Raw genomic sequence first — 12,662 nt, forward strand, 5'->3', positions numbered from 1 at the left:
GTAGGTCCCCTGATTTTCTCCATACTCCCCCACTTAAGTGTCCGTTCGTAGAAACCATGACTAATAGAAGCCTCCCGGTTTGACTTGAATCGATGGTAATAGAATCCGAGAGGGTAATCGCTAGGGTTTACGTATTAGGGGATCGGTTGTCGTAGGTCCCCTGATTTTCTCCATACTACCCCACTTAAGTGTCCGTTCGTAGAAACCCTGACTAATAGATGCGTCCCGGTTTGACTTGAATCGATGGTAATAGATTTCGAGAGGGTAATCGCTAGGGTTTACGTATTAGGGGATCGGTTGTCGTAGGTTCCCTGATTTTCTCCATACTCCCCCACTTAAGTGTCCGTTCGTAGAAACCATGACTAATAGAAGCCTCCCGGTTTGACTTGAATCGATGGTAATAGAATCCGAGAGGGTAATCGCTAGGGTTTACGTATTAGGGGATCGGTTGTCGTAGGTCCCCTGATTTTCTCCATACTCCCCCAGTTAAGTGTCCGTTCGTAGAAATCATGACTAATAGATGCCTCCCGGTTTGACTTGAATCGATGGTAATAGAATCCGAGAGGGTAATCGTGGCTGATTTTCTTCATATTATCGCACTTTGGTGTCCATTAGTAGAAACCATTAGTTCGGTCCAACGACTAGGGTAGTAGAAGCGTCCCTTTTTTGCTTGAATCAAATTAAATGCGAAATTAATTTAATTACAGAGTAAACTAGGTAAACGAAAATTATTTATAAAATAAAATTGTAAATTACGTCGCCAGTTGTTACAAATACAGAAAAAACTAACCTTATTTATTGATTTTTAAGGACTACAACAAGGTACACAATTTACAATTAAAAAACAAAAAAAACAAAAGCCAAAGGTTACTTTGAAAATAGAAAAAGGCACCTAGTACTTGTCGGGTAATTCAATGGTAAATTTGACCTTCATTTGAAATAGGCAAAGGCACATTTTCCTCTGTACACAAAGACTTTCAACAAAAACTTCACACTTAAACTTGGAACCCAAGTTCTTCTTCAAGAACTACCCACACCACTGTGCTACCCCTTCCCCTGTTCAAGAACTGCGACTTCCCCTTTGCTCAATGTAAGTTGTTTTTTCCTCCTTTACTATCGATCTTTCATTTACATTTTTAGAAGGCGATTTGCTTTTGGTCTCAAGTCTAATCGGATCTTTCCTGTTTAATAAACTTACTTTAATAAGTAGTATTTCATGGTTGTTTTCTTGCGTAATTAGAAGTTGCATGTGTAAGAAAATGGCTAAACTAGTTAATACTTCAGGGATGAAACCCAAATTTTCAACGAACCGAACTCGATCCCGGTTTCGGACAAATCAAACCCACAAGTGGGGCTGATAACAGAGTGTTTGCGGCCGGAAAAGGAAACCCCAATTAATCGCACCCGTGGCGACAATAACGACGCTGAAGTTGTGTGTATGCAGACCAACCCGGTCGATGACCCTGCACAAAACGGTTCTAGACAGGACATCGAAGCTAACATTCATGGCGCGTCTTAATTACCCAAGGTAATTTAATTTTTCAAATTTGTGAATTTATTGTTAATTAAATAAACGTTTTATATTTGAGCGAATTATCAACAATAGGTAACACAAGAAGTTGCGGCTGTTAAGATTGGAATGGAAGAAATACTTCCTATTCACGATGAAGGTGTTCCACTGGTAATGTGTCGAGATTAAGTACTCAATTTATTACTTTATTACAATAATGTATACTGTTTGTTTATTATGTTATTAATTATACCATTACTGCCTTACAATAGTTTAACAGTGTAATAGCCCCTATTTTTAAGCAGCTTGTATTATGGTTAATTAAATTTATTAGTTTATTAATTAAGGTGTAAGACTTTTATTTTTATTGGAAATTTTGAATACGTTTTCTTAACTATAACTAAGAATTAAAGTTATTATCATTATGGATTACTTATATTCATTTATTAAAATAATAAGAATAATTTAAGTTTGGAGTTCAATTTATTTCTTTAATTTCTAATTAAATAAAGGACAAATTATTTTTTACCACCTATAAAAATCGAAAAATTGTTTTTTACCACCTAAAAAACTAAAACTTGTATTTTACCACCTAAAAAAGAATTAAAACTTGTTTTTTACCACCTAAAAACAAAAAAGTAGATGCAACCTTTATGTGTGGCTACCTAATTCAATTTCTCTCCAATTTTTTACACTCCCTTTATGAATTTCTTTAACTATTTCACCCTTCTCTCTTTATTTTCATTAAATTTTGTTAATTTTATGAATTAATAATGGTGACAATTTATGTGAATTCCTAGAAAATAAGAAAGCGAGGGAAGAGAATAGTGTTAATTACATGAAATAGTGGAAGAAAAGAACATATATGAAATATTACCGTTATTGTGGCCCCCCCACATAACATTTTCATCTATTTTCCCATTTTCCAGGTGGTAAAAGACAATTTAAAAAAAAAATTAGGTGGTAAAATACAAGTTTTAGTTTTTTAGGTGGTAAAAAACAATTTTTCGATTTTTTTAGGTGGTAAAAAACAATTTATCCATCCTTAAATAAATTCTGAAATTTTATTTCATTTAAAAATCAAGAAATGGCTTTATTTCATTTTGTTACTCCATTTGATGAGTCAACTTCTTCCACTCTCTCCTCTAATTCGTGTCACCTTGAAAATTTGCCAGACTTCCCTCTTTGATGTTGTTGCAAGCCCACTTGGCTGTTTTCCCTTGCAATTCAAGAGAAGAATACCAGAGTAGTCGATCATTTTACTCTAATCCGATATTCATCCCAATTCAATTGGAAATGGTAACCCAAAAACACCAATTCAACTATCATCAAAATTAGAGGAAACCCACAAACCCCAAATCACCTTGTTCGATTTCTTTCCTCTCTCGATCTCTCTCTTCTAGTGCGGTGATGGTTGTCGGCACCACCTCATTTTGTCCACCGATCTGATGCCGTAGGTGGATGTCGGTGTTACGGTTGCCGTAGTTGATGTTGATTCTAATAAGTGGTGTTCTTGTTGGTTTTTGTTCGGTGCCCTGCTACTCCATTGAAATTAAATAAATTCTTAAGGTGGTTGATGTTACTCTTGTTAGTCGCTGCTTTGCTTCACCATTCCAGCTTCATTGTTTTTCTTCTCTCAAATTAGAGGGCTAAAGATGTTAAGGCATACAATTGGGCATTTGGGCCATCTTTCTCTTCTTTTGATTAAAACCCAAAGCATCTTTAAATCATGATATATTCTCTCAATCGTTAACTGCTGTACCCCTAAAACGACGCGCTCATATTGTTTGTTCATTTTTGTCGACAGTTTTTTTTTTTTATTGTACCGTTTATTCATTCTTATTGTACTGTTTGTTCTTTCTTGTTGTACTGTTTGTTCTTTCTTGTTGTTTTTTAAATTCATCATCAAATTTTCATAATTTTTGTATTTTTTGTTCTTTCTTCTGGAATTTTATGTTCTTTTTTATATTGTTTGTTCTTTCTTGTTTATTTGTTTGTTTATAATAATCATATGGTTAATGTTCATAATTAAACTCTTCATTAATCTTTTTATTCTTTCTTTTTGTATTGCTTGTTCTTTCTTGTTGTACTGTTTGTTCTTTCTTGTTGTTTTTTAAATTCATTCATCAAAGTTATTGTTGTATTGTTTGTTCTTTCATGTTGGCTTTAAAATTCATCATAAAATTGTTCATAATTCTTGTATTGTTTGTTCTTTTTTCTGGAATTTTATGTTCTTTTTTATATTGTTTGTTCTTTTTTGTTGAATTATTTGTTTTTTCTTGTTTATTTGTTTGTTCACTATAAATATATGGTTAATGTTCATAATGAAATTGTTCACTTCATTGGTCTTTTTATGTTTTTACAAGCGCCTATATTGTTTATTTCCAAATAAATAAATAGATGTTCATTTCCAAAATAGTAAATGTTCATTCCAAATAAATAAATAAATGTTCATTTCCGAAATAGTAAATGTTCATTTTTGTAGTTTATTTCCAAATAAATAAATAAATGTTCATTTTCAAAATAGTAAATGTTCATTCCAAATAAATAAATAAATGTTCATTTCCGGAATAGTAAATGTTCATTTTTGTACCAGTATATTAATGTTCATTTTAAACAACACAAAACGACATCGTTTTGGATAGGGGTACAGCCAGCTTTGGCTATACCCGGGTATAGCCAAAAATTTGCGATATTCTCTTACTCATTGCTTTTATAAAACGTTTTCTAAAACACTATGAATGTCCATTTAAGGAACTATTTTTCTCTCTAAAAAGATTTTTATTATAGTATCTAATATATTTGATTGAATTATTGATCCTTATAATTGTCATTGTTGAGGTAAATCTTGGAGCTTATTGAGGACTTGAATTGAAGCGTATATTATATAGATCGATTTTGTATTATGGACTTTGGAGTATTGAAGTTGGATTTAAGTTTAGGAGTATTAAAAGAGATTATCATTTGAGGTAACTTTTATGTTCAGCAAAATATATTTGTGCCCGTGTGTGTTTGAAATTTATTCTTTATTTTATATGTTCATATATCCATGGCCATGAATATCATGAATTGCATTTGTACTGGGCTGTTGTGTAATTTGATTGATATTGTGAAATTATTTATGGTATTGTTCGGAAATAATTTGTTTATTAAAATAGATTTCGAAATGATATTGTAAATGACAAAACGTGATTCATATTTGTTTTGCCGGCATTGGATTATGAACGGATATGGAAAAGTGGGCAAGGTACAGGTGGAGGAAAGATCCTGAAAATTAAGCTAAGACCGGAAAGGTCGAATATGTGTGATAAGTTGTGTTTGAAATTAAAGCTAAGACCGGAATGGTCGAATATACGAGATAAGTTGTGTTCTATAATAATTAAATTACCTTTGTATCCAAAGCCTGTCCTTGCTACTGATTTGAGAAGGGAATGATCAATGCCAGCTATACGTTTTTAAAGTTATCAAAGTCTATTTCCGAACAATTGCTGAGTTATATTTTGAAAACTCTTTGAACAAATTGTTTTGGAAATAAAACGTTTTATCGGGCTGAAGTAAAGGTTACGAGTTTTCCACTCATTTTGGATTTTTTTTGTTTGTTTGTATTCTTCTTTTTGTTAAACAGGTTTATGGAGGCTTAAGCTGAATTCAAATGGAGCTTGATTATATTAAAGGGATTCAAATTATATTTATGTGTTATATATTAAGGTTGTATTCATTTAGTATATGAATTGTTGTAAGTTTAATTGTGAGGTGAAAAGTTTATTATTTATTCAAGAGTTACTCATTTGGGTTATATAAGGTTATTTTGTGGGCCCATAACCCACATGTCCAGGATCGAGCTTAATTAAGATTAAGGTTATTATTTTTCCGCTGCATGTTAAAGGTTAATTGTGATCATTTAAGGTGAGCGGGCTGTTACACCATAGCATGGGTTTAGGACTTCAGAATTCTTAATTACTTCCTTCATTTCTTGTTTGAAATTATTAGAATTAGAATTAAGAGCAGATAGTTCGAGCTTAAGAATTTAGGATCTTGTGATGAAAGGTTGGATGTTATGAAGGAGGATCTAAATATAAAGGTCGTATATGGTTATGGTGTTTCTGGAAGTATGAACCTGTCATTTTAATGGTGTTAGGATTTCTGTTTTTGAATTATGGAATTGAAACTTGTTTGAAGAGAAATATAAAGTAATAGTAAGTTTTAAAGATGTTTTTAACTAAATATTCATCATAATTCTGATAAAAAGTTTACATTTTTTTTATAAAAAAAAAAAAATGATGACCAGGAAGCATTACTATCGAATTCTTTTCTCCAACAGAAATTTATGTTCCATTAGTTCTCTCCTAACTACGAGTGTATGTTATTTCATTGCCAATCTATCTAACCCTCTTACACTTCAATTCCATTAAGTAGTTTGGCGATCCTCTCGTTTTTGCTCAGATTCAAAACCCTCATCGGGCACCTAACTACCTCCAGGAATTAAGTTCTTGTATTCGTTATTATTCTAGAGGTTTTCAGCAGCAAGTTATTTTTTTTTTTTTTTTATTATATTGAATTTTTCTACGTAGAGATTGAGCTACCTCATTTTTCATGCTGTATTATAATTTTCAAGATTCGATTTCAAAATGATTATTCAAATGTCCCGAGGTCTTACATTTTGAAGTTTCGAGGACGAAACTTATTTAAGTGGGGAATAGTGTAATAGCCCATATTTTAAGCAGCTCTTAGTTTGCTGTTAAGTATAAGTTTATTCTTAAACTCACTCTCAAAAAAAAAAAATTATTTTGTAACAACTTCGAGTCTATGATTTAAGATTTTGTTAATGATTGGATTTAAGTTCATTATTACCTATTAAACTTACTTAAAGATGAATTCTCACATTATTACATTGAGTTGAAATCTTGAAACCCATTCGATTTTAGAATAAGGATTTTACGTTATTATTCTAAAATCATTATTTTCTCTATCTGCACGATACATTTCAAATTATTCGGGTCCATATTATACTAAATAAACTTGCGGTAATGAATTATTTTAGAAATTAAGTATCTTAAATGAATAATTTCTAATACTACTTATAAATTTTTATTTTAAAGGTTAAGTGTAAATTAAGGTTTAAATGAAATAAATTAAATAAATAAACTGATTTGCATTATTGATTATATAGTTCTTTCTCTTTCTAGATGAAGGGAGTGATGAGTCACCACCCTCACTTAGCCCTCTCTAAAACACTCCAGAAATATCTAACCCCTTCTATTTTGTCTCTTCCATTTTTCTGGAACTCTCCCCTACTTCATCTCTTACCTCTCCTCACCCGACTCCCTCCACCTTCGGCGTCTCTCTCTCTCACCATTCTCTAACCTGCCGCACCACCAGCGTCGTAGCACCGTACCTCTCTTCCCCGACGTTCCTGGTACGGTGGTTGATGATTGTTGTTGTAGTGTCTCTAGGTCTCCGGTATTACCTCCTCTCGTCCTTGCTTGCGCCGCCTTCAATGGTGGTTATGTTCACCACCATCAATACTCCATCATGAGTTGGTAATCACTTTTATCCATTTACTTGATTAAATTGATTTCAATTTAGGAATCTTAAAACCTCCATTTTTATCAAACCCTAACCCAATCTAATTTCTCTCTCCTCTGGTTGTTGTGCGCCACCCTTCTTGTCGCCGACAGCTATACTATGGTGATGATGTTGATCTTTTTCGTGGTTGTCATTAACGCCCTGCCTCCGGTGCTCTTCTCCTCGGCATCCTCTTCCTCCTTCGAGCCCTGCCATCTTTGGCCTCGAGCACCGCCCTACCTTGGCTCGCCGGCGCCGTTGTTGGGTGAGTTGTTGTTGTCGTTGATTCTTGTTGTTGCTGCTTGCCTTTGTTGCCCTTCCTGTTTCCCCAATTCCTTGAGGGTATAAACTCAACTCAATTAATTTTCAAATATTTTTGTTATTCAAATTCAACTGTACTCTTTGATTACCTAGAAATGTTTTGATATTGAAATAAGTTGATTGTGAAAATATATTTGAGAAATTCATATTAATATTTTTTTATAAAAAGAAGGGTTCTAATGTAGGAGCATGATTGACTGTTCTAAATTGAAGCTAGAAATCGTTTAATATTACAATTATGATTTCAATCATAATCCACGTGTTGTAACTCCATTCGATTTTCTTGAGAAAGAATACGTGTCATGTCAGTTTCTAAATTTAGTTTTCGAAAATCATCTAATTTTCGAAGCGTTCATCAAATCCTAAATAGTTTATTGATTCAATTCTTTATTGTTGAGGGTGATGGAGATCGATTAAGGAGTTTTAGATCATGAAGTTGAGAGGAGAATGGCAATCAAAAGTTGCGGCTTGGGATTATGCTTGTGTGGTAAGAGGTACACATTGTCCAACCATTTTCGATGTTTGAAATTATATTTTGTGTTTTAAGTATGATGAAGTATTAGCTGTGTTATGCAAATTATGCAAATGTATCTTGAATTGTGATTTGCAATTGCATTTATACTGCTTGGTGACTTTCTATTTATTTATTAAAATGTTTATTGATTTGAGTTCTTAATTGAAGAAATGAAACAGTTTGAATTTGGAAACGCTTGTGAGTTGTGAGTTGGGATTTGTGTTATGGGAATAGAATCTATCGAGAATATTGCAGGTTGAGTTTGTGAATAAATTAGTATATATAGATCATGGTTAATGGTGAGAATATGTGAATGAGCTTAAAGGGTCGAGGGATGTCTTCTGAAGGAATTAATCTTGAGTTTGGCATGTTTATGGATCAGTAAGGTTTTGTAAATAGTGGAAGTAATTTCATTTCGGTTCCTAAGACAATGAAGGATTTAAGGTTAGATTTAATAAGAGGTACAAACTAAAAGTTAGTGCAAATAAATGTACTATAAAAAGAACGGTTTTTTCATGAAATACCCCCGAGGTTTGCAAAAACGCACCAAATACCCTCGCGTGCTTCGATTCACATAATATACCCCTATTTTTTTCCAAGTTTGCACCAAATACCCCTAAACCGACCTTCCGTTAGTCCTCCGTTAAGTCGTGTTTATAATTCACAGAATACCCCTATTTATAAACCTATTGCACAATATACACCTATTTGGAAACTAAGTTGCACCAAATACTCAAACTGGTTTTAAACTGCAGAATTTGATTTCCACAAATTGTTCACCTAATTATATTGTTGGTGTACATATCGATCAGTGCATTAGTCAAGTTTAAAACTCCACCACCAAATCAGTGCGATTTTTTGGTGTAGTATTTACAGGTCAGGCGCTTAGAATGAATGATTTACTTCATTCGTATTAACCTTTTAAACTTATAGGAGCTACTTGTCGTCAATCCTAATCTTCTAGCTCTTTCCCAAAACTCCACCAAATCAGTTGCAATGCTACCGATCAAATTCCATGTCAAGTTCCCAATTTTACCACTTCAATATTTATGAAACAAATGGGTCCCAAGTACTATACCAGCAAGTCAGCAACATCTAAGTACACTCTACAGTCTACACCAACAAAATAATGGCAACAACCAATTTTTCAAATGACAGATTAGTTAATTCCTCAGAATCTCTGGTTGTTTGTCACCAAATTTTTTATCAGGACTTGTTGCCATGTATCCCAGTTACGCTTATGAAGGAACAGATTGAAGTGTGGAGAGGACCGAACCATGAACCTGTGGGGAATGGAACTTTTCTTTCAGCGCGGGAGTCCGTTGAGAATTCCATAAAAAATTTGGTTTGGGATTCTTGAGGACACGAGCTTGTGTACGGAGTTGCTACAAGTTCAAGGGAGATCTGGGAGCAGTTTAGTATTTGCTTAATGTCACAGAAACTCAAGTGGTGGATCGAGCTGGGCTAAAATACCCGACCCAGCCAACACAAGAGCAACCACCCGCGCCAGCAAACCTATCCGTGGATGCGAAAGACCACCCAGATTCCACCACCCCCGTCGCATCCATCAGCAACCACCACCCTACTGTCGCAGCCATCAACAACCCCCTCCCAGCCAACACACCGCCGCGGAACTTCCGCGCCACCGGAGAATCGACAACCTTCCCAATGCGGCCACCGGAAAACGACCACCCTCCGCGAAGCCAAGTCGACCACCATCAGCATCTGATTTAAGTGATCCTCCGGATCACTGCCGGCGACCAGAGATCGGCCTCCGCCGGCGAGGAGAGAGAAATAAAAAAATATGAGATCGGACGGATCTACCCAGAATTACTGGGTTTCGAGTAGGTTGAAGCTTGAAGCACAGGGGAGAGGAGAGAGAAATAGAAGAATATGAGATTTTTTTTTTTTGAGTTTCTGCCAAAGGGAAGGTAAGTAAATGGGGGTCATAACACAATTAAGGGCAAAATAGTAAAACTCCACTAACGGTAGACTAACGCCGTTAACTGTTAGGTGCATCTCATGAACAGCACGGATAAATAGGGGTATATTATGTGAATCGAAACACGCGAGGGTTTTTGGTGCGTTTTTGTAAAGCTCGGGGGTATTTCATGAAAAAACCGTAAAAAGAAAAAGGATCTTAAAAAGAGTTGTTTTCAAAGAATATTTTATCTTAAAACAATCATTTTCAAGGAAGATTATATCTTAATTTTCTGAATTTTATTTACTTTGAATTCTTAAAGTCACACATTTTCCTTTCCTTTTGTGATTTATGGGATGTAATTAGTTTGAGTCTTTTTAAAGATCTTTAACGAATATAGATAATGGAACAACCATAATTGAAATGTTTTCACTTGTAAAAGTGTTTTCTTGAATAAACAACGACCTCTGCAAAAGAATGAATTCTTCAATGAAGTTTCATAAAGTGATTTTTGTTATAAATAACGATTAATGATTTGAATTAACCATTAAACTATAGCCTTTGGAACTAGTTAACTGGAAGTAAACTAATACTTAATCACTTATTCAATAAGATTGTTTTAATATTAAGAGTTGTCAAAATGTTTTATAAATACATTTCAGGCACACTAATCTAACTTAGAAAACTCAATAGCCAAAGCCCAAAGAGGATAGAATAAATTCTGATTCGAGAAAAGCATAATCTATTAATAACATTAGGATCTTAATTGAGCATCACTTAATAACAGTCAATTAGTGGTCAATGGTCTAACAGTATAACTAAGGATAAGGAGTGATTTTGAGTTAAGGAGAAGTTAAGGAGAATAAAGTTTGAATCATAGGACGAGTCTAATTAATATTTCATTTAAAGTTAAATGAATTTATTCCTAAGAAGTTTAATCTGGAAATAGTTAATAAGAGTGTATGTCTCAGCTAGGTCAATATGGATGGATGGTGTAAGACAAGTCTCGAGGGTTATTAATCAAGGTAAAGAGCTATGTTAATTTATGAATATTTGGGTGACCTTAAGGCATACGTTAGTATCTGATTTTGGTGGTTTAAGACTGATGAACTGTCTTAAATAAATATTCAAGGCCCGGTGAGGAATATTATGACTTTGAGTGAAATTCAAGTAAGTTGTCCAATAAGTATTTAATAAAATACCACCTCATATGTTACCAGAGTTAAGGGGAAAGAAGTTGTGTATGCGTTGAGTACGCATACATCAGTGATGAACATAGATGTGTTATGATTAGAGCATGGTGCTCGGTATGATGAGAGCATGACGCTCGGTATAATTAGAGCATGGTACTCTGTATGTTTAGAGCATGGCGCTCTGTATATAAGGACATGTCCTGGTTAAGTCTTGCAAGTAGATGAATTCTAAGAGGGTGACGACCCCACCAAGATAGGGAGCAAGGTTACGGTAACCGGCCCTATCCATGTTCTCTTTCCCCAAATGAAATCGTATATTAGCTTGGAAACACAAATAATATTTATATTGAATTGTGTTTATGAGAATATCTGAAAGAAAATTTTATAAACTTGAAATATTGTTGCGATGGTTTTCGTATTGAATAATTGATTTCTTGTAGATATGTAATATGTATTTGAATTATGTCTCAAAGAATATTATGAAGCAAAACTTGGCAATGTTATGGCAATAAGTTTTACATTGAGTTATGAGTGTATATATATCATGAGTTGTACCTTGTGGCATGTTCATGTCTGAAAAATGTTACATTTGGAGAAATATTTGGACTATTGTTACTAGTAAGGGTAGATGAAATATGATTGAAGTGATCAAGAATATGAAAATAATTAGACGAGTCGTGAGTTGCGAGACTAACTTTTGATGAATCATGAATTTGGAAGATTATGTGAGAATATTATGATATGTGGATATTTCGTATTCTAAACTATTATTTAAATGATAATAGCTTCGTGAACTCGTGAACGAATTTCAAAGGAATTTTGATGCTTTTATCAAAAAATGTTTTCTAAGTAGTGTGATTTGAACAAGTGAAATGCCTTCCAAAATAAACTTGAAACAAAAACTAAAGTTATTTTGAGCCACCTATTAAATTGCATTTCAGGTTGGATAATGTGTACTCAGATTTCCGCTGACTTTGTTCTATGAACCTGTCCTGGTGGGGGCAGTGTTAAAATGTTTTGCAGGATGGGTTAATCATGTCCAGGTAAAGAACGAGGGAACTGCAAGGTTTACTTGTGTCATGACGGAATTGTTCAACGATTATGTCTCAAGTTGCTCAAACTATATTTCAAGCTTTAGCTAGGTTTAATATTTTTGGTTAGGTGTAAATCATTATTATGTTTCTTTTTCCAAGAGGAGACCCTTGGGTCATTGTTCATTGATTTGTAATCATTGTTTAAGTTACATCTAGGCTTTGAACTGTTGGTTTAAGTTTAGTTGGCTAGATAGAGATTAAGTGAGTTAAGTAAGCAGCTCGTTAAGGGCGGGCTATTACAAAGAGTCCTTCCCTTAACACAAAAATCAGTCACATGATCGAATAGAGGTTCCAAAAAATATGTGTAAATGAAAAAAAAATGGCATAATAATATAAATCTAAACATTCCAATAAAAATAACCAAAAAAAAAGTTCAAAGCCTATGTCCGGGTCTTTAACGCCACTCAAACGTTTCGTAGTCAAATGATTGATGGACATCTTCGGACAGATTGGCGTGGGAACTTTCAGGGATGTCCGTCCCATTGTACGATAAATCCAGACGTGGGTCGTTCACATTGTTAGCATGATGCTGCCTAGAAAGATA

At 34.0% G+C, this 12,662-nt stretch overlaps 1 long non-coding RNA gene across 6 annotated transcripts; it reads left to right on the forward strand.

Moving 5' to 3' along the window:
* Positions 1-933: 933 nt before the first annotated feature.
* On the forward strand, positions 934-12,267 carry LOC110777282 (uncharacterized). 6 transcript variants are annotated; one of them, XR_008924060.1, is made up of 7 exons: positions 934-1,090; positions 1,285-1,528; positions 1,607-1,681; positions 5,136-7,050; positions 7,189-7,417; positions 7,795-7,890; positions 11,966-12,267. It is a non-coding gene; the product is annotated as an uncharacterized lncRNA (long non-coding RNA). The 6 variants fall into 6 exon arrangements; XR_002530404.2 differs by having other exon boundaries at positions 7,189-7,340; XR_008924057.1 differs by having other exon boundaries at positions 7,189-7,340; positions 12,030-12,267.
* Positions 12,268-12,662: the final 395 nt, after the last annotated feature.

The sequence above is a fragment of the Spinacia oleracea genome, chromosome 6 (genome assembly GCF_020520425.1).
Source record: "Spinacia oleracea cultivar Varoflay chromosome 6, BTI_SOV_V1, whole genome shotgun sequence".
Taxonomy (NCBI): domain Eukaryota; kingdom Viridiplantae; phylum Streptophyta; class Magnoliopsida; order Caryophyllales; family Amaranthaceae; genus Spinacia; species Spinacia oleracea.